The following is a 22,915-nucleotide window of genomic DNA, read 5'->3' on the forward strand; positions in this document are numbered from 1 at the left end:
GTATTAAATAGCACACTGCGTGTGCTCACGTAGGTAGGTGGGTACACTGAACACAACAGGTAGGTATATGCAGTGATGGGTATTACAAATGTGCACCTGTCACACACACACACGCACGCACACACACCGCCGTGAACAGGTGAAATGACTGGTGGTATTAATGCGTGCGCTCACGTAGGTAGGTAGGTAGGTAGGTAGGTGGACTGAACAGTGATCAGGTGCAGTGATTGGGATGGGATTACAAATCTGCAGCTGCCTGTCACACACACAGGTAGTCACTGAATGTGCTGGGCCTGGCAGTGGCACAGTAGTAATTACACCAAAGGCCAGCTTTGACTAACTGACAGGGCTGTATATAATGCAAGTGGGCCACACACACAAAAAAAAAAAAAATAGATCACAAGAACAAGATTAGCTCTCAAAAGATCTGTTGAGGGGTGCTTTTTTAGCAGTAAGAATAGGCAAGGAGCAAGCTAACATGCCTACAAGAGCCTAACTAAGCTTTCCCTATTAGAGTCGGCAGCAGCTATCCCTTCTCTAATTACTGTAGGCACATGAGTGAGTCCGATGCCTGACGCTGCCTGCCTTTTATAAGGGGGGGGGGGGGAGGTGGCTCGAGGAGGGAGTGTAGCCTGATTGGCTACAATGTGCCTGCTGACTGTGATGTAGAGGGTCAAAGTTGACCCTAATGATGCACTATGGGGGCGATTTGAACTTACGGAAAAGTTTGCAGTTCTCCGCAAACGCGAACCACGGAAGTTCACCAGCGAACTGTTCGGGCCATCTCTAGGAGCTACACGGCAGAACCTGGCTGATATGGGGCACTGTGCCCGGCACATTCACATTGGCAATGACAGGTCAGCATGGCCAGCAGGGTAAAGTGTCAGCTTCCTGGCCAGGAGCTTTTTGTTCCTAAAAGCAGATGCCATCTTAATATAGCTGTAAAATTCCTAGAGGAGTCGGAGGTATCATAAACTGAGGAGTCGGAGTCAGATGATTTTTTTACAGCCTCCACAGCCCTGGTGGGATCTACCCAAAAGTCCTTTGCGATCTACCCAAATATTGTTTGCGGCTGTGCTCCTCTCCGAGTATGAGAGCAGCCACAAAGTATTGCCCACGTCGGCGCAATAGCACGGAGCCGCTCATGCACAGCTTGGTTTCTCTGAGATTCTGCACGGGCACAAACCCACCTGCACAGTACAGCCACGCTTGTACCAGGCCACAAACATAAAGCGGGTCCCGGCTGGCAGCGTAGGGGGTCCCACGGGCATCTGTGGGAAACGCATTCGCTGTCTGGAAGAATTATGCAGGCTGGATTTTTGTGTTGCCGTTACCACAAGAGATCCGACAGATCTTTTGTGGACTGAGGAATAGGAACAAATCCTATTAATCAGTAGGATCCTCTCTGTTTTGTGTTCAGCTGTGATCCAGCAAAAAGTGTTTTCAGACCCATTTCCCAATACAACAGTCAACTCGTTCACCACAGTGGACTATAAGTATGGATGGAACATCAAATACATCGCATCAAAACTATAAGTCAAAAACACAATTTTCATATTTCCTGGGGGGGGGGGGGGGGGGGGGGGGAGTAATCAGGTAGCCAGCATCTCTGCCGCTCCTGTAGCCTCTTCTCCTTTACTCTCACTTTCGTGACCTCTGGGGTCACGATGGAGGTCACGATGCTGGAGTGCAGGGAGGTGGGGGCGCGGCCAGGGAGAGAGAGAGAGAGCTGCCCAATGGCAGCTGGGGAAAGCCTGAAGGAATGCCCCCAGTGGGCGTTTTGGGCAGGGAATCCCTCTCCTATTACCGTCCGGAATAGCAACAATCATTGTCGCTAATTTCGGGGGGCTTTAGCACAGTGGTGGGGGGGGGGGGCAGAGAACGGTAGCTTCATTTTGCATGTGGTAGGGAATAGGTTGTGAGCCCCTCTGAGGGACAGTTCATGACATGACTATATATTCAATAAAGCGCTGCGGAAGATGTTGGCAATACAATAGAATCTCTTTATAGTAAACTCCAAGGGGGCAGGAAAAGTAGTCTACTATATCATACATTTACTATATCAAAATTGGTCATACATTGTATATTTATACACAGTTGCTGGGACCTGAGGAAATATACATTATAATACTAAATAATGCATGCGGTTATAAAAAATCCATGTACATTCTTGCAGCAACAGCCGGAACTGTGCGACAGATCAGGTCCACCAACACTCAAGGGAAATACTTTATTGTGTCCAACAACACCTCCACTGCCCCTAATATATATCCTGTAGCATCATTCTTACCAATCCCCTCCATACTGCAGCCATTCCCCCTCAATTATCTTTCAATAACATTGCGGCCTCCCTAACACTTACGTACCTCACTGAGACATCAAGGTCATTCCCCCCTAACCCCGCCACCAAACCATTGTCACTTTCCTCACTAATGCAGCAATGATGACTCCTGTCCATTCATAGTAAATTAGGCCCATGCAGCATCACTGACTGCAACATCCTTCCATTCACCAGCATGAGCTACAAACATAAAAACAAATTGTGAGCCTTATATGTTAAAGTACATGAACCAGTGCTGGACTCACACAGAAAACACAGATGCAGCAAACATTACCTCACATAAGAAATGCAGCAAACATTACCCCACATAAGAAATGCACCAAATATTACCCCAATTAAGAAATGCAGCAAACATTATCCCACATAAGAAATGCAGCAAACATTAGCCTTGATACATGGCCGTGGCCCAATGGAATGGTCTCACCTGATAAGGTGGGCTATTTGTCACAAATAGCCTTCAGAGCGTTGTACCAACCTACAGCCTGGGACCAGTCATGTGGTAGTCCCGGAATACGTATGGAGATGTGGGATGCAATCCAGATGGAAGTTGTTAAGCTGGTCACACTTGTTGGTACAAAGCTCTCAAGGCTATTTATGACAAACAGCCCACCTGATCAAGGAGACCATTCCATTTGGACGTGGCTATTTATTTCTTCAGCACATTGAGCGCGCTGTCCATTTTGTCGATTTCTTCACCTGAAGTGAGAGGTATATGGAGGCTGCCATGTTTATTTCTTTTAAATCAATGCAAATTCCCTGTCAGTTATGCTCATCTTCTGCCTTTAATACTTTTACCCGTAGACCCTGAACAAGGATGCAGATCAGGTGTTCTGAATGAATTCGCTGCATGCTGTTTCAGTGTTTCTGGTGTGTGATTCAGACACTACTAATGCATAAAAGATCAGCAGGACTGCTAGGCAACTGGCATTGTTTAAATGGAAATACACATGGCAGCCTCCATATTCTTCTCACTTCAGGTGTCCTTTAACCCACATAAGAAATACAGCAGTCTTTACCCCACATATGAAAGAACCCTAAACTCAATGTGGTACACAACAGAAATAACTTAAGCAATAACATAACTATTGCCCCAGGGCCCCTGAGCACTGCCACCCCCATCCCATACTTTATTTTTTTTCCCAGGGTCCCTGCAGAGTTTTTGGCAGCATTGTGACTCACCTGTTGTGGCCGACATGCTCACTCCTTCATCTGTGGACTCCTGTGTCCATCCAGGCAGGGACGACTCTCCTTCATGACCTGACGGCAGTAAGAAAATGTACAGGGTCACAGATGAAAAGTAGGGTGTCAAGGGTGCGCCCAGGTTAGTTTTGCACTGGGGCCCCATTGTAGGTAGAACCAGTCCTGGTCGTGGTTGTGCGAGGAGCCAAAAGTAGATGAATCCAGCAGACGTGGCCTCCTCTTCTTGAAGAAAACTTAAGGCTCTAAATACCATAAAAAATACATATGATATATATTAAAATAGCATTTTTCACAGAAACCACTTCTTAGATTATATTAAAGCACAAATATGCCCCACAAAGCCCTAATCAACATAGTTAGGCAGTCTTAGCCCCACAAAAAGGCAGCCTTACCCCGTAAAATATAATTAGGCAGCACGGAAGTATCTAACTTTTTTTCTGCCTTGCTTTAGGTTCACTTTAATATGTAAATATATGTAATAAAATTAAACTTGCGTATGGATTACATCAAGAATAACGCAACAAAGTTATACTTTAACACACACGTCTAAAACTACAGGAATGTTAAAAAGTTCAGCTAGGAATTCCAGTGCCTCAAACGCAAAAGCCATTCTTTATTTTTAGGGATGGCAAAGCTTAGGACAACTCATGGAGAAGCATGTGATCAGCTGATAGGTTTGTAAGGTTCTGATTTGCTGTGATGACTTCCTGGTTTAACACATGATCATGACCAGCAAATCAGAGCCTTACAAATCTATCAGTTGATCAGACTGATCACATGCTTCTCCGTGAGTTCTAAGCATTGCCATTCCTATCAATTTCTGATTAAAGTAAACCTGAAATGAGCCCTAAAAAATGTTTTATACATATCTGGGGCTTCCTCCAGCCCCTTCAGGCTGATTGGTACCTCACCATCCTCCTCTGCTGCCTGGATCCTCTGCTGTGGATCCCGGAAATGTATCAAGTCGGTACAGGCTGGTCGCGTGCTCTCTCCCGCCGCACTTCCGGCAGTGGGGCATGTGCGGCCGGGCCCCGCATGCGCAGCAAGTGCCGACTTGGGAAATTTCCAGGACCCATACCAGAGGATCCAGGTGGCGGAGGAGGACAGCGAGGTACCCTTTAAGGAGCAATGAAATCAAATATAGACTTTTGTCTTAATGATTTTCATTAAAGAGAGCCTGAGGTGGGGTTATAAAATTGAAAAAAAAAAAAACTAGGCCTGATCTGGGCGTTGGGCGATAAGGTAGCTGCCATCTCTGCCACTCCAGTGGCCTGCAGCAAGTTGCTTTCACTTTCGTGACCTCTGGGTTCACAATGTTGTAAGGAGAAAGAGATTCTCTCTCAGCTTGCAGGGAGGTGAGGGAGCGGCAGGGGGCATGGCCAGGAAGAGAAGGTTGCCCAATGGCAGCTCTGGGAAGCCTGCAGGTACACCCCCAGTGCCTGTTTTAAGCAGAGAATCCCTCTTCTCCCATTACCCTCTGGAATAGCGACAATCATTGTTTCATCAATCATAATTTCGAGGGGCTATAGCATGGTGGTGGTGGGGGGGGGGGGGCAGAGAGCGGCGGTTGGGGGACACAGAGGCATGTCATGAGGCAGGGAACATGCCTCTATGTCCCATCTGCCACCTGCCACACCGCCTCGGGTTCTCTTTAAACCAAATATGTTCTTTTAGAAAGTAGAGCTGAATTTTTTTTCCTACTGACTGATTGGAACAGACATAAACAGTAAGGCCCCGTTCACATCTGAGCGTTTTGCCGGCGATTTCGGCAAAATGCTCAAGCGCTAGCGCTTTTTAAAGCGCTAGTGCCATAATACCTTATGGACCTGTCCTCACTTGGGCGATTTGCGTTAATCACCGGCGATTAACGCAAATCGCCAAATGCAAATTTGTATCATGCACCATTTTCAGGCGATTTCCCGGAGATCGCGTTTAGTGCTATAGAAGCGCTAATCGCGATAAAAATAAGTGTGAATGGCGATTTTTTTTTAGTGTTCATCGCCAAAAATCGCCAGAGGGCCCTTAACCATCTTAGCGGTATGGACGAGCTCAGCTCGTCCATCACCGCCGATGGCTGCCGCTTAGGCCCTGCTGGGCCGATTTTGATGAAATAAAGAGCAGCACACGCAGCCGGCACTTTGCCAGCCGCGTGTGCTGCCCGATCGCCGCCGCTCTGCGGCGATCCGCCGCGAGCAGCGGCGAAAGAGGGTCCCCCCAGCCGCCTGAGCCCTGCGCAGCCGGAACAAATAGTTCCGGCCAGCGCTAAGGGCTGGATCGGAGGCGGCGGACGTCAGGACGTCGGCTGACGTCCATGACGTCACTCCGCTCGTCGCCATGGCGACAGGAGAAGCCAAACACGGAAGGCTGCTCATTGCGGCCTTCCGTGTTAATTTTGGCCGCCGGAGGCGATCAGAAGAACGCCTCCGGAGCGCCATCTAGTGGGCTTTCATGCAGCCAACTTTTAGTTGGCTGCATGAAATAGTTTTTTTTTTATTTACAAAAAACCCTCATGCAGCCGCCCTGGCGATCTTAAAGAGAATCTGTATTGTTAAAATCGCACAAAAGTAAACATACCAGTGCATTAGGGGACATCTCCTATTACCCTCTGTCACAATTTCGCCGCTCCTCGCTGCATTAAAAGTGGTTAAAAACAGTTTTAAAAAGTTTGTAAACAAACAAAATGGCCACCAAAACAGGAAGTAGGTTGATGTACAGTATGTCCACACGTAGAAAATACATCCATACACAAGCAGGCTGTATACACCCTTTTTGAATCTCAAGAGATCATTTGTGTTTCTTTCGCCCATGCAGCTATCTTCCACTGAAGTGTCAGGCTGTTTCTTCCTGCAGAGTGCAGACCGCTGTGCCTGTATGTAATTCCTCAGTATGTGAAAGCCCAGCCAGCTCAGAGGAGGATTTATCCAGCTTGTAAAAGATAAGAGAGAAGAAAGAAGCTTCCCTAATCTAAATAACACATAGGCAGTGTGCAGAGAGGGGCCAGGAGGGGGGAGATGCATCACAGAACCACAACACTGAAGAACTTGGCAGCCTTCCAGACACAGGCTGACAAGTCTGACAAGAGAGAGATAAGTTGATTTATTACAGAGATGGTGATAGTAGAACGTGCTGCAGTAAGCCAGAACACATTAGAATAGCTTTTGGAACTTGTAGGATGATAAAAAACAGGATGCAATTTTTGTTACGGAGTCTCTTTAATAGAACGCCAGGGTGGTTAAGCAGCTTTCACACTATAGGGTGTACCCATTAAACTATGTTAAGCAGAATAACATGCGTAACTCTTACTGGACAACGGATGACCACCACACCTTAACCCTGTAGTGCCGGTTAATGCACATGTTGCTATGGCAACACACAGTAATACGTGTATTACCGTGGTAACACCCGCAGCGTTAAGGGAAGCATGCAAGTGTACTCAGACCCTTAGGCCTGGGGCCCACTGGCAGCATTTTTGGAGCACTTGCCGATAGCCATTGTTCGGCAAAGCGCTGCAATGATAGACCCCTGTGGGGGTGGTTCCACATGCAGCTTTGCGATCACAAATCACAACACTGTATTGATGACATTTTTTTTTTTTTTTTAATGTAATTTTTATTTTCAATAAAGCAATATATCTCTGTACAACAGTGTCCAATCATAATGTGTTATACAACATCTTAGCACATTGTCTGAACATCATAAGCATTTACTGCATTGTGGGACTTACAGAGATGAGGGAAATGAGATATGAGATAGTAGATGGGGGGTCTGTAAGATCCCTATCCCCCTCTGAATTCTCGTATCATCCCACATATTGCATAAAGAACAGAACTACGAATAAGAACAAATAAACGCATAAAAGAACTTAATTAAATTAAAATCAGTCACAGGTGTCGCAGGAATAAATTCTCCACTGATCAACATGAGAAAACAGTAATACTCTCATTCAGAAGTGAACACATTTTCCCTTAGTCCAGTCCCGTGTTGATAATGGACAGGTAACCCTCGGTAGTCTGGAAGAGGATCCATGGCATCCAAACTTTTTTGTATTTTTCGAATTTATTTCTGGCCATCAGAATAGATTCTTCTGCTTCTTGGATCTTATTGATTCTAATATACCAATCCTTCATGGTTGGAATTTTTGTAGTTCTCCAATATGTGGGGATGAGGCTCTTTGCCGCATTTAATAGGAATGGAGTTACTGTAGATTTATATCTTTTAATAGATGTCGGATATAAATGGAATAGTAGATGCCATGGATTGTCCTCCAGTTCCCATCCCACTACCTCCTTGACTACTTCCCTGACTCCCTGCCAGAAGGATCTTAACAGTGGACATTGCCAGAAAAGGTGTAAGATTGAGCCAGGCACCCCACACCCTGTCCAACACTTGGGGTCCTGTCCCTCGTATATTTTGGCAAGAAAGGAGGGGGACCTATACCATCTGACCAGGAGTTTATAACATCCTTCTTGGATGTGTGAGCTTATTGAGGCTGAATGTGCCATGGATAGGACTCTAATTGTTTGCGTTTCTGTGAGGGTATGGTCCGTGTCTCTCTCCCATTCCCTTAAGAATCGTGCTTTGGTATTCCCTTTATTGTCCAAGAGGGCTTTATATAGAAAAGAAGTTAGATGAGGGGGTTTCGTCTCCTGTGTGAAAAGTCTCTCCCAAGGGGTCATATCCACTATTGGTCTTATTCCCACAAGAGAATTGCACCAGTGTGAAAGTTGATTCAGTCTCCATAGATCCATGGTGAATGGACCATATTCCTGTCGGAGAATTGTGATGGGTTTAAGTTTATTTCCCGACATAAGGTGAACTATTGTTAGTGTTTTATTCCCTTTCCAAGTGCCAAAGGACCCTCTTTCCAAACCTGGCTGGTAGTGTGGGAACCCTTCCACTGGAGTCAGGGGTGAGATACCTGGTGCCCATGTATTCCTGGATTCTAGTCTGTCCCATATCCTTAGGGTATGTCTGATCCATGGCGGCGTTTAGGTTGATAGGCCTCTTGTGGTGGGGTTAACCCAGATCGCCCCAGCAAGATCTCTCCCTGCCAGTGTTTTCTCTACATTTACCCACCCTTTCTGTTTCCCATTATGTTGCCAGTCTAAGATTCTATTCAGGGCTAGGGCCTTGTAGTATAGTTTCAAGTCTGGCAGACCCAGTCCCCCTTTTTCCTTGGTTCTTATCATAAGATTATATGACAGTCTGGGTCTCTTCCCTTTCCAGACAAACCTAATGAAAAGGGACTTTGTTTTTATGAAGAAATGTTTAGGGAGAGAGACAGGGACCATAGACATTGGGAAGAGCAGCCTGGGTAAAATATTCATTTTTATTATGCTGATGCGTCCTAGCTATGTATATCCTCTATTATTCCATCTCTCTAGGTCTTTACTAATTGTGTCTAGTAACGGTATAAAGTTTCTAATATAGACTTCGTGAAGGTTAGATGGCAGGTCTATGCCCAAGTACCGCAGAGACTGTTCTCTATAGGTGAATGGGAAGGAGGTTCTTAATTTGTCTAGATCTGGTGCATTTAGTCCAACATTGATATATTCAGATTTGGTCATGTTAATTTTGAAGTTGGATATTTCCCCGTATTCATCAAATTCCTGAATAATTTTAGGGAGTGATGTGAGTGGGTCTGAGACATATAATAAAATGTCATCAGCAAATGCCGATAGTTTACAGGTTTGGGATCCGATATTTAATCCCCCTATGGCTGGATTCATACGTATGCTTCTTAACAAGGGCTCCAGGGTTAGGACGAACAGAAGAGGGGAGAGGGGGCACCCCTGCCTTGTGCCATTTGATAGCCCAAAACCTTCTGATATGACTCCATTTGCTCTTATTTTAGCTGAGGGGTTACTATATAAGCTATTAATCCAGGACTGCATGCCGGGTCCCAAGCCAATATGATCTATCACTTCTTGTATTAGGCCCCAATTCACCCTGTCAAAGGCCTTCTCTGCATCAGTTGATAATAAAATTAGGGGTATATTTTGCAGTTAAGCCCAATGAATTATGTTTAGTGCCTTAGCAGCGTTATCTCTGGCTTCTCTCCCCATTACAAAGCCTATTTGGTCAGGGTGAACCAGGGCCGGAATACCTTCTTTGATCCTATTGGCTAGGATTTTTGAGAAGAGTTTTATGTCTAGGTTGATTAGCGATATAGGTCTATAGCTTTGGCACAAGGCAGGGTCTTTCCCCTCCTTGGGAATTACAACAATGTGAGCTTCCATGCTCTGGGCGGGGAACTTTCCACCTTCCCTTAGACTGTTCAGGGCCTCTGCTAATGGTTCTAATAGGTGTTTGGCAAAAGTTAAGTAATATGTTTTAGTGAAGCCATCTGGGCCAGGTGATTTGCCGTTAGGGGTATCTTTTAGGACCCCCCTTAGTTCTTGTACAGTGATTGCCTGTTCAAGCTCTGCGCACCATTTTTCTGACCAAGAGGGCATCTGGACCTTCCGTAGATAATCTTTAATTTTTTGTTTACAGATATCAGCTTTACTGGTATGTAGGTTTTTTTGAATATTGTAGAGCTCTGTATAGTATTCTTTGAATAGACCTGCTATCTTACCTGCCTGGAACTCCATATTCCCTTTACGGTCTTTGAGCTTATGTATGTAATTTTTTTCCCTTTTTTTCCTCATGCTGTTTGCTAGATGTCTTCCACATTTGTTACTGTATTCATATACAGTGTTAAACCATATTTTCTGCCTTTGCTTAGTTCTATTGTCTAGCAGTTTAAGCAGGGCCCGTCTCTCCTCCCTCAAGGCTCTCTCCACCTCTGCGTCTGAGGATGCTTTGTGTGCTTGTTCTAGAGAATTGATTCTATCCAGGGTTCTAAGCTCCATCCCCTGTTCTTCCCTTTTTTTCCTCGCCCCCTGGGAAATCAACTCCCCCCGGACAACTGCCTTGTGTGCTTCCCAAATAATACATTTAGAGACTTCGTCTGATGAGTTTTCTCTGAAATAGTTTACCATTGCCTTTTCCACTTTCTGGAAGGCCTCTAAGTCGTCTAATAAATTTTCGTTTAATCTCCAGTGCATTACCCTTGTGCCAGTAGGCCCTAATTCTAGATCGATCCACACTGCAGCGTGGTCAGATATTGTAATATTTTCAATTTTTGCTTGAGACACTTTATGAAGGTAGTACTGATCAACCCAGATAGAATCAATTCTCGTGTATACCTTATGCACCTGTGAATAATAAGAGAAATCTCTGTCTAGAGGATGAAGGTATCTCCAAGAATCAATCAGATGATTCGTTTTCATCAGTTGGGTGAATTCTTTTACCGTTTTATGTGGGAGAGTGGAGAGGCCTGTGGAGGAATCTCTACCAGGGCTGCACAGCATATTCATGTCTCCCCCGCACACCAGGACCCCTTCAGCAAATGCTCTAATTCTTTTAAAGATTGTTCTGAAAAAGGGGACCTGATGTACGTTGGGGGCATAAACATTGACAAAGGTGTACCTCTCGGTTCTCAGCTGTGCCTTTACTGCGACATATCTGCCCATGTCATCTTTATCTGTCGCCAGAACCTGTAGTGGCAGACCCTTGGCTATAGCCAAAGCTACTCCCTTGGCTCTCCTGATAGGTGAGTTACTGAAGAACCATTGTGAGAATCTGTGGTGTGGAAGACGTGGTATACAGCCATCCCTGAAATATGTTTCCTGTAAAAAGAGGACATGAGGCTGGAGGCGTTGAACGTCAGTCCACAGCCTTCCTCTCTTGCACGGGGAACACAGACCGCGTATATTATATGACAGGACTCTAAGTTTGTTCAGAGCAGTCACTGCCATGAGAGAACCTGAGAGACACTGCGACACCTGTGACCTAGGAACAACATTAAACATAACATATCCAAAAATAACAAGCCCATAAGTAGGCTTAGCAAATCACTATCTAGAATTTGGCTGTTTAGTGTGAAAACAGCGTATTTTCCCCTAACTAGGGGATCCCTAATGGGGGTCAATCTCCTCTGTAAAGATGACATTCCGGGTAGTCTTACAGCATCTCTCCCGACATGGCTGCCAGTTTTTATGCGGACCCTCACTTATGAGAGATCTGCTGCTTAAGTCTTTCCCTGCATATTAAAGAAAACGTTCCTCGGATTTTAAGCATTGATCATTCCACAAAACTGTTTATGTTGCAGATATACAGTCAGGCTGCCGCCTAATCATGTCAATGCAAAGGCCTAAAAGTTTCCAGGGGGTCCTCGGACACCCTGCCCCGAAGGACAGGCGAAGCATAGAAAAAAAAACTTAAGGAAAAAAGGACAACGTCAAACAAGGCCTGTACTTATCGTTTACGCTGGTGATCCCTCCTGAGAGGAGGACGGTGGCCCTCTCTTTCTTCTGGGCTCTTTAGTTTGCCATCTTTCTCTTTGTGGGCGTGGGACCATGTCTTGTGGGGACCTCCAATCAATGAAATCCGTGGGGGGGAGATTTAACTCATCGATGAACTGTTGCAAGTCATCTTTAGTGCGGAGGGTCGCTGTTATTCCGTCGACTGTAGCTATTAGTGCGAACGGGTATCCCCATTTGTATAGCCCCCTTTCTTCTTGATGGCCTCTAGTAGGGGTTTCACTGATCTGCGTTGTAACACCGTGCGCCATGAAAGGTCTGGGAATAGTGTGATACGGGCCCCATCGAACTCCAGAAAGTCCTTGTCCCTCATAGTGCGTAGTAAAAGTTCCACATCTGTGAATCTTAATAAGCGACATATGACATCTCTTGGGCGATTGGTGTCAGGCTTTTTGGCGGTGAGGGCTCTGTGTACCCTCTCTATGTCTATGGAAGACTGCGCCGGCCTCTCCAGTATCATATTAAAGATATCTGTAACTGTTGTTTTCAGGTCCTCGGTTCTGGTGGCTTCCGGGAGACCCTTAATTCTTACGTTCTGTCTACGGGAGCGGTTCTCCTGGTCGTCTAGCTGGGAGATAAGCGACTCAATCTGTTTATCTTGCTTGGTAATCTTGTCCTGCATGGCCGCCATTTTAGTATCTGCGCCATCTTGTCTTTCCTCCAGGTTGATCACCCGGTGACCGATAGCAGTGATGTCCTTATGGATTTCATCTATCTCCCTTCGGAAGGATTGCTCAATGCGGCTGGCGAAGGACTCTAGGTCAACTTTCGTGGGTAAGTTGTTTATCTGTGCTCTCAAGTCTGCTACGGCCTTCATGGTCTGGCGCTGGCTAGGCCCCGTTATCTCACGCTCTCCCTCTATGTGGAAAGTTGGCGATGGGTTTCCCTCTTCGGGCAGACTTACCGGGGAGGACGATTGCGAGGATGCCTCTGATCCTTTGGAGGATTTTGGCGGTGTGGATTTCGGCGGTGTATTTTCGTCCGCCCTCGCATCACTGTTCCCCGTAGCTGCCGGCGCCATCTTGGATAGCATATCAGGGCCCGCGTTCAAGTCTCGGAGGTATTTCTGGATGTTCTGGCCGCGTGCCCTGTCCCTTTGTTGCCTCTTTTTGCTGCTTCTAGTGACCCAGGGTCCCCCAGGCATAATGTGTGGTTAGGAAACTACAGTTGTAGCTCTAGATGCATGGGGATCTGCCTTAGCCGCCGGGAGCTCTGCAGTGTGCGTCTTACTCCGCCATTAGTTGGCCACGCCCCCGTATTGATGACATTCAATGGCCGCAAAGCGAAAAGCGAAAAGTGTTTTGCGATTTCTGGAAAAGCGCTGCCAGTTGGCCCCAGGCCATAAGGTGACCACACATCATACAATAAAAAATTCAATTTTACACAAGTTTGTTAAAACGATCGGTTGTACAGAAAAATCGGAAAAGGTTTTTTTTTTCTATTCGAGCAAGAAATGTCCAGGTTTTTTTTCAATATGAGTCGACCGGGAGTGGTGGATTTTTCTGATTCATTTTTAAAATACACATTTTTCTCAAACAGACATCAAACAAATGACAGCGCTCATAGGCTGCAACTGAATTGTAGACTAACAGAGGCATGCAGAGCCCCACAGGGCTAAATACTTGCCTTGAATGCAAATCAGATGCAAATCATGTACTAGTCCTAATCTATAATTTGAATGCAAATTGATGCACATGGATGCATGTTTGAGAGAAATGTGTATACCATTTTATGACTAGCAGCACTAGGAAAAAATCATGTTTTTATCGTTAGACTATCGGTAGGTCTTCCCCGAGAGGACCCGTCACCGCCGTTGGGAAGTCTAGTAGGGAATAATTTGTGCACATATTTATACTAAAGCTAACGTCCTCCTTTGCTGTACCTGTTTTGAATGCATGTTGTGTATTTTAGTCCACAATTGTGGAGCTCTGCACATCTATTGCAGGTAGTCAATTCGGGTGCAGCCTCTGTTTGGAAGCGCTGCCAAATTAAGTGGCTGGATCAGGTGATCAGGGGGCGATCGGAAGGGTGGCGGCTACTTATACTAGCTAAAGGTTTTGCAGCCATGCAAGCTTTTACATTAACCCTGGGGGACTCCTGAGGCAGGTGAGTGGTATGCACGACACAGTGTTGGACATACCGCTAAGGAGGTTAATGAGGCCTTACAGTATACCTAAAGTGAGGTTTGTCAATAAAAAAAATGTGCATATTGGCATGTGTCCTCGACCACTTCCCTACCACAGGTTATTTTCCCACTTAAAGTGAACCTCCGGACTAAAAAATCAACTCAGCAGCACTGAAAAGGCCTGGTGTTTCTTTAACAGTTTTACAGCATCAGAACTTTGTTTCTCTTATCCAAGCCTCATTTTAGCTGCACAGAAGAAAACTGCCCGGGCTTTTTTCCCCTGATGCTGTGCAAAGCATGATGGGATTTCTGATGTTGTTGCTCTCGTTCTGCTGTTTTGGTGCACATTTTTTTTTTTTTTACATTTTGAATTTGACATTTGAAGCCTAGCGTGTGCAGCTGGGAGGGGTTATCAGGACACAGGACAGTTGGAACTGTGTCTCCTGCTCCTTGTCACCTCCTTTCAACCAAAAAGATGGCTGCCCCCATGACAAAGATGGCAGCCCCCATGAATCACAAACATTTGCCTATTCTTTTAAAACAGGTTGGGTAAAAAAATATATTACCTATCTAGTCTAATTAACATAACTAATGTAACTTAATGACAGTATGCTTGTTTAGGCTGAAGTTCCCCTTTAAGGACTGCAGTCTTAAAACCCCTTAAAGAGACACTGAAGCGAAAAAAAAAATTATGATATTATGATTTGTATGTGTAGTACAGCTAAGAAATAAAACATTAAGATCAGATACATCAGTCTAATTGTTTCCAGAACAGGAAGAGTTGAGAAACTCCAGTTGTTATCTCTATGCAAACAAGCCATTAAGCTCTCCGACTAAGTTATGCTGGATACACACCATGAGTTTCCACGTCGAATGCGTCCGTCGATACGCGTCGATTCGATTATTTCTGAGCATTTCCGAACGAATTTCGATGATTTTTAGGTCGATTGCCGTGTAAAGTATGGCAAATCGACCTAACGATCCATCGAAGCTTGAATCGGACATGTCGGAAATAATCGAATCGACGCGTATCGACGGCCGCATCGAACGCGGAAACACATGGTGTGTATCCAGCATTAGTCGTGGAGAGGGCTGTTATCTAAACTGTTTACTTTTTCTCTGCTAGAGGAGAGGTCATTACTTCACAGACTGCTCTGAAAGAATCATTTTGAATGCTGAGTGTTGTGTAATCTGCACATATTATAGAATAATGCAATGTTAGAAAAAACACTATATACCTAAAAATAAAAGTATGAGAATATTTTCTTTGCTGCTAATCTTCTAGTAATTATTCATAGTACACAACCAATTCATTATATCATATTTTTTTTTCGCTTCAGTGTCTCTTTAAGGGCCAGACACTTTTTCTCCATTCAGACCACTGCAGCTTTAACGGTTTATTGCTCGGTCATACAACCTACCACCTAAATGAATTTTACCTCCTTTTCTTGTCACTAATACGGCTTTCTTTTGGTGCTATTTTATTGCTGCTATGATTTTTAGTTTTTATTGTAGTCATCAAAAAAGAAATGAATTTTGTAAAAAAAAAAAAAAGTTTAACTTTCTGCGCTGACATTTTTCAAATAAAGTAAAATTTCTATATACATTTTTGTCTTAATTTATTGTGCTACATGTCTGATAAAAAAAAAATCCAATAAGTGTATATTTATTGGTTTGGGTAAAAGTTATAGCATTTTATATTCTGTACATGCCCCAGGATTGCCTCATTTTGGAGGGATGTCCTTGCACTGATTAATAGATTGCTACAAATCTCTCTACCTCTCACAATATCTGTCCTGTTGCTGGGACATTTCAAGGACATTACTCTTTCAAAAAATAAGCAGACCTTGGTCAGAATACTCTGCTTTCAGGCAAGGAAGGAAATATAAAAATTATGGAAGGGGGGGGGGGGGGGGCAACCTTTTCTTCTTACGTCTTTTCTTCTCTGGTCTTCTTGACCCTTTGTTTTTCTCTATCCCTTTTGCTTCTCTTTCATATGCACAATGTTGAAATTAAAAGTAATCAGAGAACTATTATTACATTGGTTTTCTAGACTGAGTATTATCCTATGGCTGTTACTGTATTAGTATTATACTTTACATATACATGAATGCTGTCAAAAATGTATACATTCAATGACTGATATCAGAATTAATTTTATTGTGCAATCTGTATCTCACTTTCTCTTCCTTGTACAAAACAAATAAAGTTTAACTGTTAAAAAAAATAAAGTTATAGTGTTTACAAACTATGGTGCAAAAAGTGAATTTTCCCATTTTGAAGCATCTCTGACTTTTCTGAGCACCTGTTATGTTTCATGAGATGCTAGAATTCCAGGATAGTATAAATACCCCCCAAATGACTCCATTTTGGAAAGAAGACATCCCAAAGTATTCACTAAGAGGCATGGTGAGTTCATAGAAGATTTTATTTTTTGTCACAAGTTAGCGGAAAATGACACTTTGTGACAAAAAATTTTTTTAAAAAAAACTTTCCATTTCTGGTAACTTGTGACAAATAAAAATTAAATCTGCCACGGACTCACCATGCCCCTCTCTGAATACTTTGTGGTGTCTACTTTCCAAAATGGGGTCATTTGTGGGGTGTTTACTGTCCTGGCATTTTGGGGGGTGCTAAATTGTAAACACCCCTATAAAGCCTAAAGGTGCTCATAGGACTTTGGGCCCCTTAGCGCAGTTAGGCTTCAAAAAAGTGTCACACATGTGGTATTGCCGTACTCAGGAGAAATAGTATAAAGAGTTTTGGGGTGTATTTTTACACATACCCATGCTGGGTGGGAGAAAGAACCCCGCAAGTGACCCCATTTTAAAAAGACAACACCCCAAGGTATTCCGTTAGGAGTATGGTGAGTTCATAGAAGATTTTATTTTTTTGTCACATGTTAGCGGAAATTGATTTTTATTGTTTTTTGTCACAAAGTGTCATTTTCCACTAACTTGTGACAAAAAAAAAAATCTTCTATGAACTCACCATACTCCTAACAGAATACCTTGGGGTGTCTTCTTTCTAAAATGGGGTCACTTGTGGGGTTCCTATACTGCCCTGGCATTTTAGGGGCCCAAAACCGTGAGGAGTAGTCTGGAAACCAAATGCCTCAAAATGACTGTTCAGGGGTATAATCATCTGCAAATTTTGATGACAGGTGATCTATGAGGGGCCGAATTTTGTGGTACCGGTCATAAGCAGGGTGGCCTCTTAGATGACAGGTTGTATTGGCACTGAAGTGCAGGAAGCGCAGGGTGTTCTGAAATCGTGACCTGGACATGGCAGCAGAGTACATGGGCATGTGATATATTGGGTGCGTAGACCAATAAGATCGCAATACATTCTTTCTGACTAGACCCATGTTAAGGAGAAGGCCCCAAAAAATGTTACCTTCGGAAACTTGGAGTGGTTTCCACCGAAAAGGCTGGGCATGGTAGCTTCTTGTATTGGCGGTTGCATATTGTGTGGCATAACAGTTGGTCTCAGCCACAATTAAGTCGTAGAGACCAGCAGTGATCAGAAAAAAAAAAAATCTGTCACTGCGGTGGGACGAGTGAGGGTTTGGCCGGATGATCAGAAGCCCGCAGGGGCAGATTAGGGCCTGATCTGATGGGTAGGTGTTCTAGGGGATGACAGGTGGTGACAGGAGGTGATTGATGGGTGCCTCAGGGGGTGATTAGAGGGGAAAATAGATGCAATCAATGCACTGGGGAGGTGATTGGAAGGGGATCTGAGGGTTTGGCCGAGTGATCAGGAGCCCACACGGAGCAAATTAGGGCCTTATCTGATGGGTAGGTGTGCTAGGGGGTGACTGGAGGTGATTGATGGGTGTCTCAGGGTGTGATTAGAGGGGGGAATAGATACAAGCAATGCACTGGGGAGGTGATCGGGGGGGTCTGAGGGTGTGGGTGGGTAATTGGGTGCCCGCAAGGGGCAGATTAGGGTCTGATCTGATGGGTAGCAGTGACAGGTGGTGACAGGGGGTGATTGATAGGTGATCAGGGTGTGATTAGAGGGGAGAATAGATGCAAGCAATGTACTGGCGAGGTGATCAGGGGGAGTCTGAGGGCGATCTGAGGGTGTGGGCGGGTAATTGGGTGCCAGCAAGGGGCAGATTATGGTCTGATCTGATGGGTAGCAGTGACAGGGGATGACGGGGTGATTGATAGGTGATCAGGGTGTGATTAGAGGGGAGAATAGATGCAAGCAATGCACTGGCAAGGTGATCGGGGGGGGGGGGGGGGTCTGAGAGCGATCTGAGGTTGTACGCGGGTAATTAAGTGCCCGCAAGGGGCAGATTAGGGTCTGATCTGATGGGTAGCAGTGACAGGTGGTGACAGGGGGTGGTTGATGGGTGATTGATGGGTGATCAGTGGGTGATTAGAGGGGAGAACAGATGTAAACAATGCACTTGGGAGGTGATCTGAGGGCGGGTCTGCGGGCGATCTGAGGGTGTGGGCGGGTGATGAGGTGGCCGCAATGGGCATGTTAGGGTCTGATCTGATAAGTAGCAGTGACAGGTGGTGACGGGGTGATTGACGGGTGATTGACAGGTGATCAGTGGGTGATTACAGGGCAGATTAGGACCTAAGCTGAAATATAGCGTTGACAGATAGTGACAGGGAGTGATTGATGGGTGATTAGGGGCGTGATTGGGTGCAAACAGTGGTCTGAGGAGGTGATCGGGGGGGTCTGAGGGGTGCTGTGGGCGATCAGGGGGCAGGATCAGTGTGCTTCTGTGCGCGATCCCCGGCTACCCAGTTCCCACAGGTACCTCCGCCGATTGACGTTACGCGGTCCTGGGGGTGCCACTTTGCCGATGCCCATAGGTAGTGGGCGGTCGACAAGTGGTTAAAGAGAATCTGTGCTCTCCAATTCTTACTTACAATAAAAAGCATACTATTCTATTCATTATGTTCTCCTGGGCCCCTCTTTGCCATTTTCGCTGCTCCCCGCTCCTGGCTTTTAATCGCCAGTTTTAGGCAGTGTTTACAAACAAAAAACATGGCCGCTAACCAGGAAGTGATGTTTGCATATATCTCATGTTACAGTATACTGCAAGTGTTTCTTACATACAGAATTATCTGCACTCCAGTCTGGAATTCTCATACTTCTCAGCATAGGACAGGGAGCTCCCTTCCCCCTCAGAGAGCTCTGTCTGTGAGGGATAAACAAAGCACACAGAGCCTGCAGGAGTGGAGGGGGTGTGCATAACTTCTCCCTATCACAGCAGAGGCAGAACATTCCTCCCTGGCTCCACATAGCTTGACAAAGAAAAGACGATTAGGTATATTACAGAGTCAGTGCAACTAGAAAAGGCTTCAGTAATCCAGACCACATTAGAACAGGTATAGGAACTTAAAGGATACAAGAAATAAGGCTGAAAATTTTGCTACAGAGTCTCTTTAAAAAACACAACAATTTTCACATATCATGCTCCTCCCTTTTACGCTCCAATAACTTTATCGATACTTATCACACAGTAATAATCTATATATTTTTTTGCCACAAATTAGGCCTTCTTTGGGTGGTGCTTTTTGCTAAGAACAAGTCAGCCAAGTCATGCACTACTGCGCATGTACTGGCTTGGCGGCATGCCTCCTTGTTCAAAGAGCAGTCTGCACATGCGCACTACGTTCAGCCTCGTAGCTGCGCATGCGCAGAACGCTTCCGATTTCACAAGCTTGATCAAGGAGGTGCGCCGCCAGTGTACGCACAGTAGTGCGGCTTAGCTAAGTCACACACTGTACTAGGCAGAGCAGCGAATAGAGGAAGAGGATCTGGGAGAACAGTTAGGGACCTACAAGCCTACAGGGGCTGGAAGAAGTCCCAGGTAAGTAAAAGAACACAAATGTCCCCCTAGGGCAGGGGTCCCCAAACGTTTTGAGTCGAGGGCCGGGTCAACATACGTCAGACTGTTGGGGGGCCGGAATATACATAAAATTATGTCTTTGCGGGCCAGACAGTGACGCATACCCAGGTGAAAACCTGTAGTCCAATTGAACAGCAGTGTCACCTGATGTGGAATTTTATTGGAAACCAGCAAATTACTGCTTTCTGGCTTCCATATGGGTGGGTGGTGCCAGCACTGCTATTCTATAGGTGGACAACCAATATTTAAAGATGTAGCTGACCGCATCTATAAGTAATACATTTTGTTTGTGGGGGCCAGTAAAAGAGCCTCAGGGGGCTGCATTCGGCCCGCGGGCCTTAGTTTGAGGACCACTGCCCTAGGGTTTCCTTTAACTGGCACATAATTCACAGCACCCTTCATTCCATAATTGGCTCCACTGATCCCTGCAGTCGTTCGTTGAAATATTCGACTGGCCACCTCTCGGCTATAGACAAGGAGGAAGAAGCAAACCTCCTTGCCTTTCCACACATTACACACCTATTACCTGCCCCTTTTCAATTGTGTTACTGTGACCTCTCTTTACCTCAGGGTAGAGCTGTTAGAGCTGAGATGTGTGGACGCAATTCTACATTTGGTGAGTGATGGAGCGCTGAACCCAAAGCTGTACCGATTCAGCACCATTTCCAAAATGGATTTTTTTTTTACAAAGGAAAGTGGACTAACATCATTATGGTGGACTGAGAGAAGATGCTGGGCAGAATCTTTGTTAAAGCGGTATAAAGCCCTGACATGAAATTCAATAAAAACATGTTTTCCTACTTTTTATAAGCCATACGGTTATCATATTTGCATTTGTGCATAAGTATTATTATTCATTTAGAAATTACAAGTTCCCAAAAGTACAGTTTTTGCTTTGAGAGCTGACTTTACATTTTATTCATAACTTGTTTTATTCATTATGTATTGAAGGCAGAAATGCTTTGAGTGTCTGTCTGTGTCCAGGAGCTCCTGCACAGTCAGAGAATGGGTCACATTCTTCACTTGATACAATTAAGTCAACACAAGATAACATTATCTGCACTTCAGATGCATCCAGATTTCTCTGCACAGAACTTTTAAGTCCTGTGTGTAACCCTTTGATTGCTGTTCTAGCAAAAAAAAAATGCTGGTTGTATATAATATGCTGTAAATAATTTTTTAGAGCAAAGAAGAAATGCTGGGTTGAATTCCGCTTTAAGTTGCCCACTAACAATACAATCCACTGGGCAATTGATAATTTCTGATCGATCAGATTGATGGGATCGAATAAAAAAAATGGATCAATTCTATTAATCTGATCAAATTGGCTACCAGGAATATGGCCGTTAATGGGCAAGACCAATTGTTTCTGACCGATTACTAGATTGCATTGTTAGTGGGTGCCTTAAAGGAACACTTAAGTCAGGAATAAAAAAAAATCAGTTTTACTTTCATGGGGCTTCTACCAACCCCCTCCAGCCGTCTTGTGCCCTCGCAGTCACTCACAGAGCCTTCAGTCCCCCGCCGCCAGCTAGTTTCCTTTCGCTGACGGGCCCCTTCAGGGAGTCGCCGGACTTTCTGCACCTGCGCAGGCTTGGCCACGTGTATCCTTCTTCATGTTCCGGGAGACCGGAGGCTCTGTGAGTGACTGTGAGGGCACTGGATGGCTGGAGGGGGCTGGTAGAAGCCCCAGGAAAGTAAAACTGATTTTTTTATTCCTGGCTTAAGTGTCTCACACACATCCAATTTTGATTGGCCAATTTCCCACTTCCATGCAGTGCTGTGGAGTCAGAGCAATTTTGGGTACCTGGAGTTGGAATCGGTGATTTCATAAACTGAAGAGTCAGAGTTGGATGATTTTTGTACCGACTCCACAATCCCTGCTTCCATGTAGCGTGAGATTTTATCTACACAATCTATTCATAGCATTCATAATCTGTTGGCCTTCATACTACATGGAGGGATGAAACTGGTCATTGATTGGCTAAACAAAATTGTATTTGTGTACCAGGCTTAAGTATGTGAAAAAAATGTTTAATTGGACAGATTTTTTTTTTTTAAATTCCCTAGTGCACACATACAATTTTGATTGACCAATGGTTGGCCAATTTTACCACCTCCATGTAGGGTGGTTTCATGTTGTGTATAATATAACAGCCATTTGAATGTGTATCCATGGAAGTCCTATATTTTTTCCTTTTATGTCTGCTGTGAACTATGTCATATGTGTAGGTCTGTTAGAGACAGCCTGGCTGCTGAGGTTGGAAGAATGGCCACCTGGAAATTGGAAGTTTGCACCTCTCAAAAAGGAATGTAAATCTGATTTGCATAGACCAGCTACGTTGCATAGCCCAAGGAAACCTGGACATTTAATTAGGAAATATCTAACTAGCCTCTAGCAAGGAAACTCTTCATTAGACAATTACCCAGCAGTTGGGCTGAAGGAGTGTGCATCACTTTGAACTCTGTATACATGTAAACAGCTACCTGTTGTTCTCAATAGACAATCAGGACTGATTGAGTCTGGCAGAACAGGAAACCTCTGGAATGTGCATATCCCAGCAAGCGGGGATTACAGAGGACTTTGCAAACCATGATGTCATCATCTAAGGAAATTAGAGGATTTCTGGATGTGAACATTGAGTAGCCCCAGGCTAGCCATCTTCCTATAAAAAGAAAAAATCAGTTCAGAAGATTAAAGCCTCATACACACGGGCTACAACTGTTGCCGCAACCACGTGGCCAGCGCGAGTTGCGGTGACAGGTCGCCCGTGTGTATGAGGCGCGCGCCACGAACCGTCGCTTGTCAGAGCTGTCGCCAGGCGATTGACTTGGCCAATCGCCGGCAACAGCTGTCGCCGCAACTTCGATGCAACTGTCGCTAGTCCGCCGTGTGTATGCAGACTAGCGACAGCAACTCCATACAATGTATGGAGCTTCCGGCGGGGGGGAGGGGGGGGGGTTTGGGGGAACCTTCGGCGACAGCTTCCGCCGAACTTGTGTCC

The 22,915-nt window shown here is 45.0% G+C and overlaps 1 long non-coding RNA gene across 4 annotated transcripts in view; it reads right to left on the bottom strand.

Annotated features, from left to right (window-relative positions):
* LOC137541624 (uncharacterized) overlaps positions 1 to 22,915 on the bottom strand; it is a 121,378-nt gene that overhangs the window by 97,113 nt on the left and 1,350 nt on the right. For all 4 annotated transcript variants that reach the window (XR_011025238.1, XR_011025235.1, XR_011025236.1 and 1 more), the window contains exon 2: positions 3,521 to 3,783. This is a non-coding gene — a long non-coding RNA (uncharacterized lncRNA). The remainder of the gene's footprint in view (positions 1 to 3,520; positions 3,784 to 22,915) is intronic.

This window comes from Hyperolius riggenbachi, chromosome 12 (genome assembly GCF_040937935.1).
Source record: "Hyperolius riggenbachi isolate aHypRig1 chromosome 12, aHypRig1.pri, whole genome shotgun sequence".
NCBI lineage: Eukaryota > Metazoa > Chordata > Amphibia > Anura > Hyperoliidae > Hyperolius > Hyperolius riggenbachi.